Below are 9,665 nucleotides of genomic sequence, written 5' to 3' on the forward strand. Positions count from 1 at the left end.
AATCGGAGAAAAATTGTAGGAGGAGAAGCGAAGCAAAGTTTAAACAGTAAAAACGCATTTGGAAGAATAAACAGGAATAATAATAATAATAAAGAATAAAGAGAAACAGGATCTCAAGAACTGTGAATGCCTACTGCATTCACAGTAATAATAATAAAGAATAAAGAGAAACAGGATCTCAAGAACTGTGAATGCCTACTGCATTCACAGTAATAATAAAGAATAAAGAGAAACAGGATCTCAAGAACTGTGAATGCCTACTGCATTCACAGTAATAAATAGAATTGTGCAGCATGGATATCAATGAGATGACAGATCGATGTATTTGTGGCTTTTTTGGCGCAACAAAGCGTTCTGAGTGCAACCAGCAGTTAGTCGAAAAAAAAAAAACGGAACTTTAGAAGCGCATCGTTTCGTGGGGGAAACATTTTAGTAACGGACCGGATAGAAGATTATCTCGGCTAGTGGGGGAAAATGACAAAAAAAAGCCGTGAAACGTAATGAGATAAAAGATGACAGGCGAGTGGCGAGATGTTGAACCTTGTTTCTGCGGAGGCGCGGCGTCGGACAGCCGGTAAATTGAGCGGTTACGGCGGTGCGGGGCAATTTTGCCAAGTAAACTTCCCCGTGGAGTGACAGAGGCGCGTTAGCGTGGAACGTGATATTTCGGCAAAATATATTTCGGCAATCTAAACTTTTCAAACATGATCTGTGAAAAATACTGTTAAAAGGAAAGACACGTGTGTGTGTTTTGTTCGTCTAATTGTCTTGTTGTATGTGTTATTGGTGTGAAAGCTCTGTTCGTCTTTGGAAAATAATCCAGATTAAAATCCTAGAAAACCACGGTTTCAAAAAGTGTTTATTTGCGCTGAATGTCTGCAGCATTCAAAACAAATGCACTTTGGAGACTTCCATTAAACAGAAAGGTTTAACTAAACGGTTGTCAAAAAAAGACTTAAGAATTAATAATATAAAAGTTTGTCTAGCCCAAATTAAATTTAAACACGTAGATATTAACATAACTTCAATAAATATATCTCAGGCTTGTTACAAATGATTGAAACTGGGGATAAAGGTTTTTGTTTTTGTGTTATTTGGGTGCCTAATTATGGAGTACAGTTAACCAGAGCCGTGGGGAAAGTATTGTTACACTATTAATGCACAAAGCTTGTATTTGACAATGGATTCATGACAGCTGTAAAAAAAAAATAATAGAGTAGGGTCTTTTTTAGATTGTAATGTTATAACTTTATTAACTTGGCAAACAGCATATGGGGAGATTATATGGGAGAAGTGGAGCTGGATGGAATATGTGTGGGGGAGACTTTTTACACTGATCTGAGGCGAACCTCGGGGGGACAGTTTGACCTAAAGCAGGACAATAGATATGATAAACAAACCTGACCATGATTTAAACATCTGAATGTGTTGGACGAAGAATTAACGGTTCCTGGTGACACCCCCAGGAACAACACATTATTAGAAACACCCACCAACCTTGCGCTTCATCTGTTACTACACCTACAGCCCCAACATCGCTGAAAACAGCCGAGGATTGGTCACTGATAGTTGATATGTCCCGCCTGCTGCTCAGGGCGCAGCCCTCCCCTCTAGAGGCAGATTTGCTGTCTCTGCATTTGACAAACTAAGGGACCGCTCAGGAATATGTGTTTGGGAAAGAGAGTAAATAATAAATTAATAATAAAACTTATATCTGTGTTTAGGAGTTAAAAAATATTTCAGCATGAAATATTTATTTATTCACACATTTGTTTATACATTGTGTAAACATCAGGGCATAATAATTTGTGATTTAGCTCATTATTGGCTATAGTTCATCATTTTATGGCACCAGAATGTTGTCATTCCAATTCTGAAAAGTACCTAAAAAGAAAAATAGTTTTTGTATAAGCATAATTTTAACTAGTGTGGTTTATTGCAAAAGTGCATATTAAAATTCCCAAATGAGCTTTTATACTTTCAGAAATAAAAAGATAGAATACGAGATTAATTGAAATTAAAATTTTAATAGTTTGAAAGCCCTAGTTTGAATATAATACACTAGACTTAAATCTGGTTGATCTAAGGAAAGCAGGAATTAGCTCACTAACAACTTCTGCTAATTGTAGGTCTAGGAATCACCAGTTAGCAGAACCAAAAGTTAAAAGTTAAAATGGAGCTTAAAGATGTTGGTAAAAGTACAACCCGGTTGAATTAGATAGATTTTATCAGTCCTAGCTCTAATCATGCATCAGTTTTACAGTTATCCTCAGATGGAGTGCTGATGTTTAAGAATTTATGAAGAATGTTACTGGTTTAAATCGTTTTACTACAGAAGTTAAACTTTGCAGAGCGACAGAAATCAACAGGAACAAAAAAGGATTTGGAGAAATTAAAGGGCAGATCCCAAAGGATTTTTTTTTTATGTAAACACGTTCTCTAAATTAGATAATTTGACCAAAGGTACACATCGTTGTGTGCCCTCTTCTGCTGCAAATTATATTGAAAATGATGCTTGAACGTTCCACATGCCAGCTGTAACTTTGTTTTCTTTACTAATTTCTTACTTGGAAGATGGAGTTATAAAACATTCTCCCTTAAAACCCCAGCAGTGGTTCTTAATTTGACTGGGGCCCACAACAGCAGTAAATTATTCAGAAAAATGGTTTTAAAAGGTGTGTCCTGTACAGCTGATGTAACTAAATCGTTATAGACCTGATTGTGATTATGCTCGCTGGGACAAAACATTTGGTACATAATTTTCCAGTGTGGCTCAGGATGGGGAGAGGAAGAGTAAATAATAACTAGAAAAATTTCTGAAGAAATTTAGCAAGGCGCCTGCCACTTGGTGCGTACCGTACCGTCAGAAATAGCAACAGGAAGTAACACTGCGATTTTCAGCTTCCTACGGTCTTCACAGCCCTCGCAGCGGCCGTTGAAAGGTGCCATGTTAAGTCAATGGACCTCCTAGGAGCCTCTTGCTAGCAGCGTTGTCATGGAGACTCACTGACAGCTACAGCCCTCTCTGTCTGTAAAGGCAGAAGAACTCTGGCTAAGCAGCTGTTGGTAGGACCTTCCTAAAGCTATTTCCTGTTAGCAACATGCTAACGGTTAGCCGCTAGCATGGCTGTGTTCATTATCACCGGGTGATGTTACTCTGTTAGTTTGGTTGAAATCCTGTACTGAGAAGTGCCTAAAAAGGGAGAAAATCCTAAAATTCACCAAATCTGTCAAGCAGAAGTTTGTACAGGCTTCCTAGAGCTAATTCCGGTTAGCAACATGCTAACCGTTAGCCGCTAGCATGGTTGTGTTCAGTATCACCGGGTGATTGTACTCTGTCAGTTTGGTCGAAATCCTGTACTGGGATGTGCCTCAAATAGGGAGAAAATATGTCATTTATAACGTTGCCATGGTAACTCAAAATGGCGGGTGGTACGAAAAATACTTCATGGGATCAGCACACACGTTTTGATATTCACACTGTGAGGATTATAATACAAAACTCCAAGTCTTCCATACCGGGAATCGATCCCACGACCTCTTGCATGCAAAGCCTGCACTTTTCATCTGTGCTACACTGTAGCTCCATATATGGGCATGCATTATTGGAAACATAAGTGGTTTGATCCAAAATGGCACAGAAAACTGACACATGGCTGAAAGTCACATGAAAATTTTAAAATGTTAAGACGAAGTGACTGTGTGAATTTCAGATTTCTACATTAATCACAGCCACTGCAGTGAGCGATGAAAGTTGCCATTGTATCTCAATGGAGCTTCTCGCTCTGGCCCTCAGAGTTCCGTTGTCATGGAAACTCACTGACACAGCTGCAGCGGGCGAGTCTACAAAAGTGCAGAGACTTTGCTCACAAAAAATCCCATTGGATTATAATGGAGAACTTTGCCCCAAACGACGCTTCATATCTCCTGATCTATAAATGGTAGAGACGTAATTTTTTCAGCGTTTATTTCCTAAGGGATAGGGGAATAAGAAAAGCTATCGTTTTTTGCTGGAAAAAGTTTAATAAAGGCGTAAAAAATTATGATCTAAATGAGATTTTTATGGATTTTCAGAAATCCTCTTAAAACGGTTCCGAACAAATCGCTGTAGCTCAAAAAGTATAAGAGATATCAAAATAATTCTTTCACCTTGAGTATCAGCAGGCTTTTGAGGACCATGAAGCTCATTTTTATGTTTGTACAAAAATCGGTGTAGACACAGTGATGATGTAAAAAAGTGGTTGATGTGGGAAAATGCAGCTCCAAAGCGTTTTTAGGATTTTGCACATTCGCTACTCCCGAACAAATTGTTCCTGCGGAAAAACCGTAACAGTTATCCACAAAATTCCTTTTTTGTGAGTGCCAGAAGGGTTGGGACATTCATGTGTGAAAGTCTCATGTCTGTACATAAAACGGTTTAGGAGTAGCGACGATGCGAAAACATGTGATGTTTTGGATTTTTAGACGTCATTTTTCCAAACCGCTCCATAGGAAATGAATGGGGGAGGTTTCGGGTTTGTGTCGGTCTGAGGTGATTTGCGAAAAATCTATAAATGCCACACCAATGAGGGTTACATTTCCCGAATCCTGACAAAAATACCTACGTTTTGATGTATAATTTGTCTACATAGAGTGAAAATTGAGCGAGTATGGTCAAGTTGTTCGGAGTTTTGAAATTTTTAAAAAAGCTAGAGTGGCCCACTCTAGCGGTTGGAGAATTCCGTCATTGACTTTCATTGTAAACGATGATTTCGCTGATTTTTGGACATGAGCTTTGAGGAGTAACTGTGAAGAGACGATAAAAGATATCGACATGCCGTTTTCACTTCTGAGTAGTTCACAGATATATCTACAAACTGGAAGTTAAACGGTGTTCGTAGGTGAAAGCATGACGACACAGTACAGCGTTGAAAATGGTCATTTGGAGGCTTTTTTGAAGCTTTCTTTCTACCCGACTCCATTCATTCCTATGGGTTTTTTGGGGGTGGTTTTTCGCTAATTTTGTTGCCATGGTAACTCGAAATCCCAATAAAAGTAGTAGCACACATCTCGTAATCGAGCCACAGGTTTTGATACCTATATTGTGGGGGTGCACGCTACAGTTCGGAACGCATTAATCGTGACGGAAGAAGAAGTAAAGAATAATAAATAGTCCGTTTAGAGGTGAATAGTAATAGGTGCCTCCATGCATTTGCATGGGAGGCAGTGCTGTGCTTCGCACAGCACTGCCTCCTCATTGCAAATGCTATGGCAGGCGCCTAATAATAATAATTAAAAAAAGGTATTACAAGATCTATTATTTAAATTGTAATTACAGGGAACAAAACAGAAAGTGAGTAAAATAAAAAGTGAACATGTGATGTTTCAGCAGTTGGATCTTCAACCCTGAAGGTGTCACCTCAGTTTAATTAACTCCAAGGAGGAGGCTTGCCTATTGCCTCCTTTTCTCTATTCTTTATTTATTCACAGGTCTGTTGGTTGCTGAACGTGGAAGCAGATGGCTTGGTGGTCAGTGTGGTGTCGAGTATTGAACCCAGGGCGTGATGGATGAGTGTTTGGAGCTGATATGGTGGACATGTTAAAGCACCCATCGACATACAATTGTGATTGTCCTGGACATTGAACGCCTGTGGGCTGTTTCACCCCACCAGCAGGTCAACCTGGTATGAAGCAACCAAGTCCTGACATGACCTCACCTCCACAAGGTCAGTACCCCTGCAAGGGGATAACTCGTCTGATGACACACCCCTGAGCATGGCCAGCTGCATGAGCACTGCAGACTCCGAGCTGTCAGCAGAAAAGACTGCATGAACTTTTGGTGGACACTGGAGACACATATGGGCCTCTGAGTTGTGGACTAAGACTGTCACTGAATATGATACTGAGAGAAGAAACAGTGTCTGCCGTTGTGACCTGAGGGGGAGAAAGCATTGCTAGCATCTATGGAGGACTGAGAACAGAGCCTGCTACAACTGGTGTTCTCTCCAGCTATGGAAGATGCAACGTCTGGGTTCCTGCTCTTCCTCCCACCTGACCTGCCACACGTCACTCTGTTCTACGACAGCAACCGCACAGACCGGTATCATGATTCTTTAAGGTAAAACACAGACAGTCATTCTAGGAATATGTATGTGGCACCTGAGCATTTGGCAGCTGCTACTGCTGAACAATTTATAATGATATATGATGTCGGATGAAACGATTACACACATTTCTCTTTCTCTCCATGTTGAGCACCAGAAAGAAGTAGGGGCGTGGTTAAACATTCCCTTCAGGCAACTGATTGGGCTCCTACCAGCGTGCAGGTTTGTTGTTTTAAAATATACTCATACCTTTTAAGTTATCTGTGATGTAACTGATAAGTTTATTTCAAACATGAGTTTGAAGTGTTACCATGGCCGGGAACGTACTGAGCATCATTAATCAGCAGAAGGTCCACGGAGGTGGGAATACTTTCATGTGTTCCACTTACATTTAAGGTTAGTAAAGATAAAATAGCAATTTGCCAAGGAACGTGTCTTTCCTGGGCTGTGTTATTTTCCGCAGGAACAACCAATGTGTCCTCCAATAACAAGCAAAGCGTTCTAACAAACCCAAACTACAGCGCGTGGAAGACACATTATAGTTTTGGGACTAAATGGCTGCTGTGACAACTACATGGTGGGTACGTTGATCTCACGCAACCTTTGAGGGACCTCGGGAAAATATCAGGTATGATAAAGTTGAATAAGATTTTGATTTGGATTCAGGATTCGAGGAAATTTTTATTTTCTTTCTTCCTACTTCACCAAAGATTACCCTATGCAGTTGAATTGACTATTATTGACGTCTTCTTATGTAATGATGGGTGTGGAGCAGAACCCGATATTCTGCAGAACAGAGTTATTCCTTTAAACTGGATTTAATGGAAGACAGGTGAACATAAACAGGATCCAAATAGAGGTAAGGCAGACATCCAAACAAGCTGGACGGGAACTGGCGAACAGACTGGGCAGAGTAAACTGAAACAGGTAATCCAAAACAGAATCAAGGTGCCGGGGCTCTTACCAAAACAGAGAGAGTAACCGAGGAGGAACAGGAGCATGGGCATGTGAGTGTGACGGACCAACAAATAACTGAGGAGCAAGTGAGGCTTAAATAAAACAGGTGAGCAGAGGGAACTAATTAACCATAGGATGGTGGAAGCAATAACGATGCTGACAGAAGAATAAACCTAAGACTGAGGATAACACAAAGCACAGAACACAGATAAGGACTAATACAAAGACCGGAAAACTTAAAACCATACACAGACTAAACAGGAACCTAAAATAAGATAGAACCTACAAAAGAAATAAAACCAGAGGCAGGAGAGAACTAACTTCACCAAACAATAAACCTAGACAAAAACAGAACGTTACATTTTACTGTTGTTTCTGGAATAAAACTAGTTTGATTCCAAAAGGGGGATGTACATATCAGTAAATGTTAGATAAAATATTAGATAAAATAGAAAAACAGGGTGCAGGATTTTTTACATGAGAATGGCATCTATTGAAGAGGAACTGAGAGAGGAACTAGAAAAAGCTGTTCCTGCGTAACAGCGAGTGAGAATGCTAATCTGCAGAATGATTGAGCAGAAGTTGCAGAAAACATTGAAATCTGATTTGAAGAATTGAAAATAAATAAATAAATTTAATTAAGAATTTAAAGGGACTTGAAGAATTTGAAAAACTTGAAGAAATTAGAAAAATTTTCAAAAAATTTGAAAGAATTTGAAGAATGGGAAGAATTTGAAGGAATTCGAAGCAATTTGCATTGATTCCAATGGGAACAGCCAAAAAATTGCACAAAAAGTGAAATATTTTAAAAAGTGTAAAAGTTAACCATAACCATGAGATATAGCAGGCATGCCGGGAACGAGCCGAACGTTTTGACACCAAAATTGTTGAAATTGGATGAAGTATGCGGCCGTAGTTAGACGTCGACGTAATAATAATAATAAAGAAAAACAGGAAAACAATAAGTGAGAAGGCTGTATAGCATTCTCACTGATTAATTACAAAAAGAGTGTAGGTGGAGCAGAGCAGCTTCAGAGGTGCGTTAGAGTAGAACAGGTGCTGTAAAACGACCTAATGGTGTTTCCTCCAGGATTAAAACAGGAACTTTTTCTGAAGCACCCGGAGTAGGACATCTGGGGTTATAGAGGTTACAGCAATGTCGTGTGTAAAGTAGTGTGTGTGCGATGTGTGGTCATTTTAATCCAAGGAAGATTTGGACATCGTTATAGGAAAAAATGTACTTTGATTTCAAACCACAATTAACTAACTTTTGATTCCACAGACACGGTGATTCACATCCGAGGTTTAAAAGTGTTTGTGCGTGCGTGAATTCTTTTACAGGATGACCAGAGGCCTGTGAAAGGAGAGAACAGAGAAACTATGATAAAATGTCTCATTAACTATTACATTTCTAAAAATAGGTTTCCTGACAGGATGAAGATGGAACAATAAAAGGTGGTAAGGATTATTTAGTATCTGAAAAATAATTGGCTGAAATCTGTGCACAGACTAAATTGATATGGGGTAAAGTTTTGTTTCTTGTTGGAGTGTTCAGTTAATTTCATTACAGGATGCACTCTCTGACTGGAAGGAGTTTTTCGGGGTTGCGACGTCAACCTCCCAGGATTCACAGGTAGCACACGAAATTTGACATCTAAAGATTGTTGTGTAGTTTCAGATTATATTGGAGATTCCTAAGGAATGTGAAGGAGGGTCCACAAACCCCCAGACCTCGGCTGAGTGCGCGCTAAGGTCAACGAAGGACAGAAGTGGGGGTTGTGATTTAGGGTGCTCTGACCAGAGTGCGGAGCCGTGAGGTGCCACCACAGGGTGCCAAAGGAAACACCGAGACCAGTGCAGAACCAGAGTGGGAAAGTCATCAAAAGAAAGTGGTCAGAACCAAGGTGGACCAGCCCGTACCAGACGGTGGAACGCACTTCGCACGCTGTCAGGCTCAAAGGAAAAGGCGACACCTGGTATCATTGGAGTCAGTGTGCACCCGCTGAGGAACCCCAGCGCTCTCAAACATCAGGTGCGCCAGGATTTACAGGATAACACCACAACGCTGTGAAAGGTAGCCTATCGGTGAATCCTCTACTCAACCACGGTCATAATAAAACCCGTAGAGAGATTCAGTGAGCTTAAGCTCACTCACAAAAATCGCGCAAAGGAGACAGAGCAGAAGAACAAAGAAGAAGAGGCGGAAGAAGTGGGCAGTGAGCTGCTCTCCTGCTCCAGAAAGAAAAAAAAGAAAAAAGCATAAAACAGAAGAGGCGGAAGTAGTGGTTTTTACCTGACCACATGGTGTTGTAGCAACTCTTACACTCAGAGAGAAGAAGAAAACCAAAAAGAGACTCAGAGAACTAAAAAAAAAAATTTGTTTTTATATATGTATGTTTGCATTTCTTGTTGAAATTTGTGTGTTTCTCCACAGGTGTTTTTCCACAGGGGCACTAAAATAGCATTAACCAAACCCCCTAAGGGTTGTGTTGCAGGAGGTTTATTATTATCAGTTGTTATTGTTACAGGTATATTGTGGTATTTTTGTAACTTTCCATTCCTGAACATGTTCAGCTGATCCACCTAGGAAGACCACAAAGACGCGCTATTACAGCAGCATCCAAT

The 9,665-nt window shown here is 40.1% G+C and overlaps 1 long non-coding RNA gene across 1 annotated transcript; it reads left to right on the plus strand.

Moving 5' to 3' along the window:
* The first annotated feature begins 301 nt into the window (after positions 1-301).
* LOC118559491 lies at positions 302-9,414 on the plus strand. The gene is made up of 3 exons (XR_004928896.1): positions 302-574; positions 5,470-6,305; positions 8,611-9,414. It is a non-coding gene; the product is annotated as an uncharacterized LOC118559491 (long non-coding RNA).
* Positions 9,415-9,665: the final 251 nt, after the last annotated feature.

This window comes from Fundulus heteroclitus, unplaced genomic scaffold (assembly GCF_011125445.2).
Source record: "Fundulus heteroclitus isolate FHET01 unplaced genomic scaffold, MU-UCD_Fhet_4.1 scaffold_295, whole genome shotgun sequence".
NCBI lineage: Eukaryota > Metazoa > Chordata > Actinopteri > Cyprinodontiformes > Fundulidae > Fundulus > Fundulus heteroclitus.